Genomic DNA, 13,764 nt, shown 5'->3' with positions numbered 1-13,764 from the left:
TCCACTCAGATTAGTCAAGGGGGATTAGCATCTAATAGATCAGCTTGACAGTGTTGCTATTTTAACAAGCTTTGTGTTACAGATGTATTATTATCTTCTCTGTTGTAAAATGGCTAATGTTTTGCAAATACCATCGTTCTCTTATTTTCTGGAGGTGGGCAGGCAATTAGGAACACCTTTAGAAATGAATGCCACTGCCTGCAATTCTCATATGATATAATATCTTAAAGCAGAGGTGACCAGCTGCTATATTGTGAAGCACATGAACTCAAGACATGTGCCAAGTGAGCGTTGCATACAAAATCCAAAAGAGATGTCATATCAAGAGTGTGGAGCCTTTCTGTTCCTTAGAATTCAGAAACATTTTTCTTTAAAAGTGAAACTCCACATGTATTTTCATTTAACAGTTTTGTAGGTTGAACTGTAGAAAGTCACATAAAATGCCTCCAGGGGGTACAACGGGTTCATTGGACCCTGATAGGGAAACCATTGGCACTCCTGATGCCTTGGCATATAACTCCTGTGACCAATGGCAAGGGGATTGTGGGAGTGGGGAACCAAAGTCTCCCCATCGTTGTTTAAATCATAGTTTGTAGTAGCCTGACCTTCATGATTAACCATATAACTGCCTCAACCTATAGGTTGATGGAACAAACTTAGAGCATTTAGCTTTGACACACCATGTAAGGAGGCACAGGTAGTCTGCCACCCCCTTGTTCAGATTCACTAAACCAAGCTAGGCAAATGCTTAATGACAAAATACTAGTGTGAAGTCCAAAAAAATGCTGCAGTGCAAAGTATCCAGTTCTTGACTAGTGACTTGAACCCTTTCTCTTCCAGGACACTCTGTTCCATTTCCCCTTCATTTCAGTTTCCCATCGCCTAAAGCTCTTAGTACAGTCAGCCCTTGCCTTACGTGGGGATCCGTTCCAGACCCCCCGCGTAAGGCGAATTCCTCATATGCTCAAGCCCCAATAGAAACAGTGGGGCTTGTGTGCGGCAGTGCGTGCAGCGCCACGGGCACGTGTGCACATTCATTTGAATGGGACGCGCCTCCCCTTGTGCCCCGCACGCTCCCTGCGCCTTGAGCACGTATGCTCAAGACCGTGTAAAGCGCTTCCACATGTAACGCGGGTGCACTTTATTCCAAAGTAATCGTCTGTTTTCACTCCTCCATCTCCTTTGAGTGTGGAGACTTGCCCCTGAAGTTATTTTTCAAACATTTTGTTGGATATCTGTAAATGTGTGGGTTTCATACTGAAAACTCCCTCATATGCATTTCTGGAGCCACATGGCTCCATAAGGACTGACACTTGAGAACTGATGTTGCTGTTAATACACATGATGTCACTTAGATTACAAGTCCAGTACCTGACAGCTAGTGATGCAAATTACTAATTATGCTGGTTGGAAGACAGCTTATATAAATTGGAAAATATAAGGGAAATGGAGATAGAGAAATAGAGTTCAGTTGTAGGTTTCTGAAATCCCAAAGGCACACCAAGTAATAATACTAAAATAGCAACATTGGCAGTAGACTTAATCAGGGTTTATACTCCATTTTAAATGACAGCTGGGCAATAAAATGTCCACTTTTAATTTCATTGTAAAAGAAAATGTTGAATTGAGCCCAATGCCCACCATATATAATGGGCTCTGAATTGTTAGGGGAAATATGCATGTCTGTGTTGTTCCAGCTTCTCTACCGATTAAATCTAAAAATAGTTCTTGGAGGAAGCAGGAAGAGATCTCTCTTGCCGACTTATCGGCACATAAATAGCATCCACTCCACAGTTTAGGTAAAGATGCACAGAGTCTTTCTAAAAATACAAAGTTCAGTCTGTGCGTGTGACTTAGTGGGCTTGCTGCAAGATAGTGTTGGAGAGTAATCTTTCATCTTCAGTGAATTTAGAAAAATATAATGGAGAGATGATGTTGTTTAAAGGGTCGTGATTCACCTTTATCACCTGTCCTAAGTGTATTCACAAGTTTAACCAGAGTACTTGGGGAAGGGGCACTAGGATATTAAATATCAGTGCTTGGGCATTTTGTACCTGAATTAGTGATGTGTCACACAATAATGAAGGTGAGATAAAGTAGGAGTGGGCAGAATGCGGCTCATGAGCTCCATATGTCCACAGGGCCATTTTTGTGAAATTCGGGGCCCTCCAAATAGGTAAAAAATTATTTTGCAGGGAACTTTTTTCTAAACAGGTTTTTTTTTTGTGTGTGTGTGTGCGTGCGTGCAAAAGTCACCAAATGCTGGCTAGGAGGGATTGGGATACTTTTGCCTTGTTGGGGGAGGAATACATTTTAGGCTCATAAAAGGCCTTATTTATAAACAGAAAGTGACTTCCACTAACTTCTTAAAGAAGCAACAACAACGTTTATTTATAACACCCTTTCCACCAAAGGGCAGAACATCAAACATAGGTAATCAATAATGGACAATAAAACACAATACTATAAAATACTAAAATAATATACTAATATGCTTAAAAAAAAAAAGAACGGCCTGATGAGCCTGAAAATATGGCAAATGTTGCCTATGCCCCCAGAAGGTATTTTGGAGTGTGTGTGTGTGTGTAGATATCGATATCGATATAGTGGGGATGTTGCTGTCCATGCTCTCCTGAGAGGCTAGTGTGCCCCCCTTGCATTCTACAATTGTCCACCCTAGCTATATAATACAGGTAGTAGAATGTGAAGATGGTATTTGCACTGAAGTCAGATAAAAAAGACCAGAAATTATTTCTCTGCTTCCAGAGAGAACTACCTTTTTCTTCAGCAGTACACAGCTGAATTTCTTGAGTTGTTCTCAATGTACACTATCTTCCCTGATTTCTTGCCTTTCTGGTGTCATATTGTCTAGGGATTGAAAGTCTTGTAATGGTTATTTATTCCATTTCTTGAATGCTTTTTCCTAAAAAAATGACTCTTACAGATTAAATATATGGAAAATAAAACAAATTAATAACTAATATTAACAGACTCTACCCCTAACAACACATAAATGGGGTAGTCAATTGGCCTAAGGCCAATCACATCTCATAAAATGTTTGGAAGAACAAAAATGGCCTAACCTACTCTCAAAATAAGGCTAATATTGGGACCAGACAGGGTTCCCAGAGGACAGCCTTTCTGAGCCTGTAGGAAGCACTTTGTCCATGTTGCAACATTTGAGTTGTAGATCAGGAAGTCTGGAGGACACCAGATTGGGAAGAGTTGGCATAGACTTTGCTTTGTTTGTGCTTGGTGTGGGAAATTGTTTTAACATTCATGTCACTTACAAAAAAAGAGCTCCAAAATTCAGTGTGGGGTGTCCTCTGGGAAGCAGCTTCATCTCACTTTATTCAAGAATACTCCAAGGTGCATCATGGGTATGCTCTAGGTTCATTTTCACATCTTACCTAAGTATTGACAGTGCAGTTACCTACTTGCGTTGGAATATTAAATTTGATAAACAAATGAAAAGCTCCTGGTGTCTTAGATGGTATGTATGGTTCTTTAATATTACCATATATAGCTTGTGTAACTCTTGTCTTGGGTAAACCTCTGAACTTATTTCACCCTTTTTGTAGTTTGATGTAAATATGTAGAGCTTCAAAGAGTTACCCTTTCATCTTGCTGGGGGATTTGGGTGATGTAATCATAATAAAAAACAAAATAATTTCTACATAGGCTGTGTTCCACAAAAGGACTAAAATGCCTACATGTGTATATTCCTATGCTTTCATTTGCCAGTTGAGTACTTTGCTTTGCTATCATTACTGACATCTCTGGCCATGCATCAATAGCAGTAGCTTCCTCAACCACTGTTCAACAGGAGCTAAATTTTCACAGAACTAACTGCAAAGGCTCTTGACACAATGAGATTTGGCTTGGTTTAAATTTTCCTCTTTTTAAACACAGGCATTACTTGTTATGGTGCAACTGCACACTTTTTGTCTAGTTTTGCCAAGTTCCTGTTTGTTGTATTGAACAGCTGTTTCTACTTTTTTCAATCTCAAATCACAAATTTCTGGTACAGTGGGTCCTTGGTATCTATTGGGGTTTGGTTCCAGGACTGCCCTGCCCTGTAGATATCAAAATCTGTGGATGCTCAAGTCCCAATACATACTGTAATATATACTATTGAAACTGTAATAAGACTAGAACAGGGGTAGGCAACCTGCGGCCCGCGGGCCGGATGTGGCCCGGCAAGGCCTTAGGACCGGCCCCAGCCCGGTCCTGCCGCCGATTGCCGCCGGGGCCTTTGGCGTCTCGTGCGAGGGGCATGGTGGGGCAATTGTCTATAGAAGCCTCAGAAACATGCATTTATCTTAACATTTTTTAAAAAATCAGCAATTTTTTTCGCGTGTCCTCCATTTTTTATTTAAAAAGTGCCCTCCATTTGAAAATTTTGTCCTACATTTGTCCCGGTTTATTTATTTAATTGATTTTTTAAAAATTATTTAATTATTTATTTTTTGGCTTCGGCCCCCCAGTTGTCTGAGGGACAGCAACCCGGCCCCCGGCTCAAAAGGGTTGCCTACCCCTGGACTAGAAAATCTACAAAAGCTTCAAGCAGTTTTTAAAAACAGTGAGCAATTGGACCACAACTATGGAGAACAGGGTTCGAATCCCCACTTGCCCATATAACCCCCCTGGGTGACCTTGGACAAATCACACTTTTTCAGCCTCAAAGGAAGACAGTGGCAAACCCCCCTCTGAACAAATATAGCCAAGAAGGCCCCATGAAGGGCCTTAGAGTCACCGTAACCTGGAAACAACAACAACAAAGCAATTTTAACTTTCTGTTTGGGTGGAAATACTGTTTGCTGTGCAGAAAATGCTGTAATTGGGTACTTACTCTGCGCAAAATTTGCATGTGGCTGATTTGCATAGAAAATAGCTTTTTCTATACAGAATGTAACAAACTGCTATCTCTTGCACAGAAAATGCTTTGAAAACTGGCTTGTAAAGGCTTTTGAGCAGCAAGAAGGAAATTGCTAATATTATGAATTCCTTCCCTCAAGAAGAAACTTATTCCAAACGGAATGAAATAAAGCTGAGCTTGTGGATTGTTGGAAAAAATAAGTCTGAATTCTTAGACAGATAGTGAATTTGTTAACTGGCCTTGACCTTACCTGGACTGTAAGTGTGTTTTCAGGATCCCAGGATTAGCTGTAGTTGCCATACAGATTCCTCTCCAGTTTGGAAACACAGAAGGCTACATTGCCGCTTGCTGGTCAGAGGGGCTGGAGGTGTCTTTCTGAGTCCTCAATATCTTGCAAGATAGTAATGTGGAAGAAGGATGGTACTATGGCATAACCTTTTGTGGCATCAATATATGCCACAGAAATTAATTGCTTCCCTGGTATTTTATGACTGTTGTTATATATACAGTCAGCCCTTCTTATACACGGATTTGTTATACATGGATTCAAGCATACACGGTTTGAAAATGTTCCAAAAAAGGATAAATTTCAATGATCAAACCTTGATTTTCCATTTTTTATAAGGGACACCATTTTGCTCTGCCATTATATTTAATGGGACTTGAGCATACACGGATTTTGTTATACACGGGGGATCTTGGAACCAAACACCAGCGTATAACAAGGGTCCACTCTGTGTGTGTGTGTGTGTGTGTGTGTATAGAGAGAGAGAGACAAAGGATACATTGCAGAATTTGATTGAATCATGTCAATAAGGCCTCAGGAAAACCTTTAAATCCTACCACAATCCAAGTATATATGTCAACTACAAAGGCAGAGGAAGAGGAAATTGAAAGAGTCTATGAAGAAATCCAGGAAGAAATTGACAACACACCAACACAAGACTTCAACTAATCATAGGTGCCTGGAATGCTAAAATAGGCAGTAGAGAAGAGTCAAAAACACTAGGAAGATTTGAACTATGCATAAGAAATAAAGGAGGAGAGTGATTGATAGAATTTTGCAAGGCCAAAAGTCTATTAATTACAAATACCTGCTTTATACAACCAGAAAGGAGATTGCAGTGGGCTCTTCCCTTACATGGGGATCTGTTCCAGGACCCCCCCTCCACATAAGGGAAATCCCAAAAATGTTCATGCCCCATTGCAAGCAGTGGGGTGCTTGCTCGCAGTACAGTCATTTGTTTGATTGCTGCATGGCTTCAGCGTATGCTTGAAGCCACGTATGGTGCTCCTGCATACGGTGTGGGTGCACTACACCCACATGGACGTCACTAGATGGTCAGTACAAAAAACAAGTTGATTATATAACTGGAAGTAGTAGATATAACTGAAAGCTCTATTCTTTCAGCTAAAACTAGACGAGGTGCAGACTGTAATAGAGATCATGAGCTACTTATATCAAAAATCAGAGTAAAGCTGAAAAAGAGAGCAAAAACAGTCATTATACCAAAATATCATGTGAACAATATCTCAACAAAATCTACAGACAGTGTAAGAAACAGATTTGCGCTATTAAACACAATTTACCGGGAATCAAAACAACTATGGTCAGAAGCCGGGGACATGATCCACAAGAATAAAGAGAACTACTGTAATAATCAATGCAGAGAAATGGAAGACAGTAACAAAAAAGGAAGAATGAGAGATATTTTCCACAAGATAAGAGAACTTACCTTATTGTATTACATATTTGTTATATTTTGATAATTTATGTTTGAAGCTGTTCACTCCCTTTTTTCTTTTTCAATCCTTTTTTTTGGGGTGCCTCACTTGTTTGGAGACCTTCATCTTTTTGTTTTTGGAATATATACATGAACAGTGGCCATGCTTGTTGTGGATGATAGAAGTTATAGTCCAGCATATAGAAGACATCAGTTTGGTAGAATTTGTTCTACTCCAGGGATGGAAATCCTACAGCTGTCTAGATGCTCTTGAACTGCAACTCCCAGCAATTCTTAGCATTGGTTATGCAAGCTAGGGTCTCCAGGACTTCAGTCAAACTACATCTGGAGGGCCACATGATTTCCACTCTGGATCTTTTCTAAAGTCTGGCACTCCTTACCAAAAAGGGATCTTTTCTAGTTTGGTAATCTCAGATCCTTTTGCTAAAGAAGACAGTAAGGATTAAATTTGTATTCAGAACATGTATTTTTACTTTTAAGCTATAAACTCTTCATTTTAAAAAGTCATATATAAAACTGAGGAGCAGTTGTGTCTATCTTTATCATTATTAGTAGTAGTGCTCCAGCTGCTGCTACTAAAATTCATACCATATGACTTTTACTTAAATGGCTGCTCAAATGGAAGAGGACAGATTTCTCAAAGCACTAGGTGTCTGATAGAGTTTAATACATGTGAGAAAGTGACCAAGATAAAAGGTGGAGGATTTTTTTTGTGTGGTGACAGATCAGGGGGTGGAGGGTCTATAGCCCTCCAGATATTGACAAACTGCTACTTCTATTGTCTCTCATCATTGGTCAGGCTGCCTGAGTCTGATGGGAACTGGAATCTGGAGGGGGTAAAAAAATATCTGGAGGGGATACAAATTCTCCAGCTTCACTCTAGGAAGTGTAGCCATCATGTAGGTGATCCTATAGAACAATCTAATGGGATTGAAAGATTGTGAAAATAAAAAGGCAAGCCTTAATTGAATCATTATGTGCTTTCTAGATCATGGCAGCTGGATAATGGAGAGAGAGTATGTGTGGAAGGAGGACTTAGACAGCTTAAATCTTATGTCATGCCAGACCTGTATCTTGATTCTCAGGAAATCCTAGTTGTCATCTTTAATTAGATAACTAAAAGATCTTCTGAGTGCAGTACTGTCTTAAGGCCTTGTGGGAGGCCATTTGGCACAGCAGCAACTGAGAAGTCTACTGTTCGACCCAATTGTGTAAAATGTGTTTCCTAAAGAATTTGTACACACCTACTCATTTCAGCCACAAGGCATGAGTTGGGTTGCTTCATGCCACTAACAGATCTTTTACAGCAGCTTTATGAAATGTCTGGTGTATGCCAGTTTTTGTTTTCTTTACTCTCACTGAGCAGAAACAGCTTGCTGTTAGACTCTTGGTTTCTGTAAAATATTTTTTTACACAAAACTATACAAATTTTCAAGTTCTCCAGATCTCTTTAGCAACCTAGTTGGTACCAAAAACAAGGGAAGCTGATGTGGGAAAGAAATGGGAGGTCTGAAATAGGGATTGAAATAAATATTCATAGTTATTTCCTCCCAGTTTTAAAGCATGAGTTTCCTGACAGTCAGAAAATAGTGTCCAGAAGAATAATAGACCAGTGAGTATTCTGTGCAATTTAAGTGTTGCAAGTGAATTATCCTGTGGAGAAAAACATCACATTTTTTTGCAAAAAAAAAATCCACCTTGTTTTCTACACAGAAAATGGGGTTTCTTCACAGAAAGCAGTTGTTGTTGTTGTTGTTGTTTTGTTTTGTTTTACAAAAACACACTTTTCTCTGCAGAATTGTTTTTCCACAACATTGCAGGACATTTGAATACAGGAAAAACACTACAGGAGAATATTCAGCTTCTCACACAGGGGGAAGCAAGCTGTCATACATTTTCGTCCTTAGAGGAAATAGTTGAGGGTTTATATCCCTAGGCTGAAAATTAGGCTAGATGTTGTGGCCATTAAATCTGCAGTGAGATGCAGTCTCAAGATGGAAATTGCTGAATGAGTCATCAGTAGCTGTGCAAGTATCAGGTTATCCCCAACAAAGTATACTTGGAAGAAACACCAATTGGGTGGTCTTTTAATTAATCCTAATATGTGAGCCTTTTAAATTGGATGGTTCAGGGACATATCATTCCAAGTTATCTCATAACATGAAATGTTCATCTTTTCCCTCCTCCTGGTTGAACTCCTATAGCTGATCCAAAATATAGCTATTTCCTCTTGCTATTTTCAGACATTTTAGTCTACTAATTTTTCAATTCTTAACTTGGGTCATGTAACTGTGACTCTTGTTTCCAGCCTTGGATTGTCACTCATACATTTTTGTCCTGTAATGCAACCTACTTCAAATCTTTGCACCTACAGTTTGCTCCATGGTACGTACTTCCCTGCTGAGTTGTTTCAGTTATAACCTCCGTCTCACATGGTGAACCTTGGAACTGCTTAAAGGAAATGGTGATTTTTTGGGGTTTACCTCATCCTTTGGTTGCCCTCTTATAACTTCAATCTGGTCACACGGAGAGAAAAGAGAACCGCATAGCTAGGTTAGTGTCCCATGTCACAGTGAACAAGAGTCTTCCATCCTGTGCAATTTTTGATACTTTTAAAGAGAGGTTGGCTGTTCCAGTTGTGCTGCTTAGGTCTGGAGCCTTGCAGTCCTTTGAAAATACAGTGAATCCGTATCTGAATGCATCTGCTGAAGTGCAGCCCTTCTCCATTGCCTTTGCTGGTTAGAGTTGTGTGGAGTTCCAGTTGACCGTCATCTATAGGGCCATCAATTCTGTGCCCTTGCTCTAGAAAAAAGAGAGGTTAATCTCTTTATTATTTTTAAAGCAAGGCTAGGGGAATACATGGACAGCTGGTTACCAGACACCATGTCCTGCAGTGCAACTTCCATATTGCCACATTTTGAAGATAAATTATGGGAAACCTTCTTTTGTCTATTGATTGTCAGACAGAATGTAGAGCTAGGTTGTGTTTTTTGTTATTGCTCTTGCATTTTAAGAACACAGGAATCTTCTGGATTAGCCCAAAGATCCACCTAAGCCAAAAGTGAGACATGCAGGTGATGTGCAACCTGCTCCTCCTTTTTTTGGCAAATTCTCTGGGCTCCCCAATTTATTTGTAAAATAAATATGTTTTGATTTGCAATCAAAATAAATTTCATATTATTTAATGAAGAATTAATTGTCAGGACTTTTAAATCTATTTTACACATTTTTTGCTGGTTTTTAATGTATTTTTAATTAGAAAAAAGCAAAACTTACAAAAACCAAAAGTGTAGCTCTTTATCACTTGGCCAACTTTAAAACTGATCTGTAACTCTGTGTTAGTTGCCCATTCCTGACCTAGGTAAACGATAGCAAATAATATTTCTTCAGGGACTGTACGAAACAGGTCATCTAAGCCTTGGAGTAATGAAGTGTGGGTTTTAGTGGTACATTAAATGAATGTGTTTCATCATGAACATAGTACAAATCAGTTTTTGTGACCTACAAGTAACTTTATCTAAGAGGATCCACTGTTTCTTTTCACATTATTTATAACTGTACACTTGGCTTTTGATAGCCATGGATTTTGCATCCACGGATTCAACCATCCACGGCTTGAAAGTATTCAATAATAATAATAATAATTATTATTATTATTCCAAAAAGCAAACATTGATTTTGCTATTTTATATTAGTGACACCATTTTACTATGCCACTGTATTTAATGGGACTTGAGCACCCATGGATTTTGGTATTCACAGGGGGCTGGGGGAGGAGGCTGGAACCAAACATCAGAGAATATCAAGGGCCCACTGTATGATTTTTCTCATGTCCCATCTCAATCAGTATTTGGGAACATGTCATTGCTAATTGTTTTGCATTTAAGTTTGTTCTCCCCTTACTGTCTCCATCCATGCATATGCACTATAGATCTGAAGCCCCACGACTGTACCCCATTCCTCTGAGGAATCTTACTCTTTAATTACTTTTTATTAATACAGTCAGTCCTCTATATCTGCAGATTGTTTATCCGTGGATTCAAGAATCCATGGCTTGAAAATATTATTAAAATATATAAATTCCAAATAGCAAACCTTGATTTTGCCATTTTATGTAAGGGACACCGTTTTGCTATGCCATTGTATTTAATGGGATTTGAGCATCCACGGATTTTGTTATCCACGGGTGGTCCTGGAACCATAAGCCAGTGGATACCAAGGGCCCACTGTATAACAGTTTTACAGATTAAAGGAAAAAAAAACAAACTCTGGTTGAATAAAAAAAAATATTAAACAATCACCCTTAAATATTACATCTATGTTACATATGAGTTTGTCTATATATCTTTACATGCCAATTTTCTCTAATTTACATTTAAAATTATATCGTACTTGTCTTCTAGTCTTATGGTTGCTCAATTAATTTTCCGTAATCTTCATATAACAAACAATAACCTATCAATTTATTTACAACTTACTACATACTGTATATACTCATGTATGAGTCTAGAAATTTTAGTCAAAAAATTGACCCCAAAAACCTAGGTTGACTTATCTACGTAAATCCATGTAAATACTATATCCATGTAAATGCTAGACCACTTATCCATGTAAATACCACTAATCCATGTAAATACTGTACTTTAACTCTTATTAAAAAGGAAACCATCCCCTGGTGAAAGGCAAGAGTGCAATCCGTCCTACAAGCACTGACCTCCCTCTACTCTCTCTTCCACCCAACCTTTAGTGTGAGCCGAAACAGTTATGCCTGCCATAATTTTGTAGGTTCTTTGGCATTGTATTCCTTTGCTTCATCATTTAGATCCTTTGTTACATATCCCTAAGTTTTACCCTCGACTTATCCAAGGGTCATATCAAAATCCATAATTTTGCCCCCAAAACCTGCCGTCAATCATATACATGAGGTCGACTTATAGTCAAGTATATATGGTATCTTGATTACAGTTATTCTTGATTACAATAACTATTCCTTCTACTGCTCCTTATACTTTTCTTCATGTTCTTGTGTCCTGTACAACCAAGAATATATATGTCTTTATATATATTCATCATCTATATTTGAATCTCTGTAGATTAAAATCATACTCAGTGATATATTTCTTATCTATCAATACGTAGTTTATTGTCTCAGTTTGTATATATCCATCATGACCATCTTGTTTTCCAACATCTAATTACTGGTCTCTATTCATCATTTACTTTTGTCCCTAAGCCAAGAAGTGATTCTGTCCCATCTCCATTATATCTGCCAATTTAATAGAATCATAGAATAATAGAGTTGGAAGAGGCCATCCAATCTAACCCCCCTTGCCATGCAGGAAATCCAGGTCAAAGCATCCCCGACAGATGGCCATCCAGCTTCTGTTTAAAGACCTCCAGGGAAAGAGACTCCACTACACTTAGCCAATCTTCACTTGTTAGTATATCCTGTTTTCCATTCTGATGCATAAAACACCTTTGCTGCCATTAACATATATAGAATCAATCTCCAATTTTCTTTTTCAAAGTTTTCTTCCATTTCATACATCATATTTAATAAGTAAATCCCTGGGTATATTGAGAGTTTGTTTCCAGAATCCTGGCCACCATCTAACACTTTAATAAGTCTGTCTTAAAACAACATGATTTTTCATTGTTTTCATACTATTTACATTTAGAGCCCTCTCCCCCCCCCCCAAAAAAAAAAGAAAGAAAGAAAGAAAGAGAAACAGGAAATTATTTCAGGTGTTTTGAAACCCTGATATCTCACCAGTTTTTGCTGAGACAGGACTACTTGAAGTATAGCAATCTTCCCAGGGAACATGATACATTTTCAAATAATACACTTTGGTTTGTTGTACAGATTATTCTCTGCTTATTGGTGATAAGCCTTTCATTTGTTTACTGCAGCAGGATCCCTAAGGTGGAGCAAAACATTTATTTTAATAACCAGCCACCTCCTGCTGCAGCCCAGAAAAGTACTGACAGTTTTGGAGGATGACATCAGCCTTCACTTCATAGGCTTGTGTCTTGTGGGCAGCATGGGTGCTATTTCTGTGTGGCTTCAGTTTTGATCCTTCACAATCTGCATTATCCAGATGAGGGGACATCAAAACCTTTTTACTGTTCATGGTGCATCATGCTGACAGAGCTAGCCTGGCAGTTAATGCTGATAAGAACGTCATCTTTTTGACCTATTTTGTAATTGTTGTTGCTGTTGTGTGCCTTCTAGTCATTTCTGACTCATACCTACCTTAAGGCGAACCTATTGCAGTTTTTTTCTTGGCAGACATTGTTCAGTGGGGATGTGCCTTTGACTTTCTGTGAGACTGAGAAAGTGTGACTTGCCCAAGGTCACCCAGTGTGTTTCCATGGCTGAGTGGGGGTTTGAACCCTGGTCTCTCATTGTCCTAGTCCACCACTTAAAAAACTACACTACCCTGGCTCTCTGAGTCTAAATGAAACTGAGGTTGCAAAAAGGACTGCCTTTTTTGTGAGTAATTCATTGCATACATTATCCACATGTATTCTCCCATCAAGATTTAAACACAGCCTAATCCAGCTCAGCAAACATCACAGCACATGCCGACTGCTACAGAGCTATAGGTGGAGCTATTAGTACTACTCAGTAACAAAAAGTAGAAATTGAGACAGACAAGTGATTTATGTTGTCTTGGATAGGGAAAATCAAGATTTCTGGTGACAGCTTAACAATGAAGATTCACTGTCTTTCAGAGAATAATTTCCACATTTGTCCACTTGTTGTTTGTTTGTTGTTATCTGCCCTCAAGTCATTTTCGACTCATGGCAACCTTGTGGATGAGACACCTCAAAGAACCCCTATCCTCCACATCTACTTAGTTCCTGCAAGTCCATGCCTGTGTCCCTCTGATTGAGTCCATCCATCTGGCATATGGTCTTTCTCTCCTCCTCCTACTCTCTGTCTTTCCTAGCATCTTTGTCTTTTCCAGTGATCCAGGCCTTCTCATTATATGCCCAAAGTATGTCAGCCTCAATTTAATCAGCTTGATTTTTAAGGAGATCTCTAGCTTGACCTGTTCTAAGACTATCTGTTTGTCCTTTTGGCTGTCCGTGGTCGTAAGCACTCTTCTCTAGCACCACATCTCAAATTAGATGATT

General features: G+C 38.9%; 1 protein-coding gene across 3 annotated transcripts in view; it reads left to right on the top strand.

Moving 5' to 3' along the window:
* The window catches only part of GAK (cyclin G associated kinase), a 104,925-nt gene that overhangs the window by 79,264 nt on the left and 11,897 nt on the right, over positions 1-13,764 (top strand). The gene's annotated exons all lie outside the window — the stretch shown is intronic.

This window comes from Sceloporus occidentalis, unplaced genomic scaffold (genome assembly GCF_023333645.1).
Source record: "Sceloporus occidentalis isolate IW3139 unplaced genomic scaffold, rSceOcc1.0.p SCAF_1, whole genome shotgun sequence".
Classification (NCBI taxonomy): domain Eukaryota; kingdom Metazoa; phylum Chordata; class Lepidosauria; order Squamata; family Phrynosomatidae; genus Sceloporus; species Sceloporus occidentalis.
Note: the sequence above shows the minus strand (reverse complement) of the source record. Positions and strands in the feature narration are given on the sequence as shown.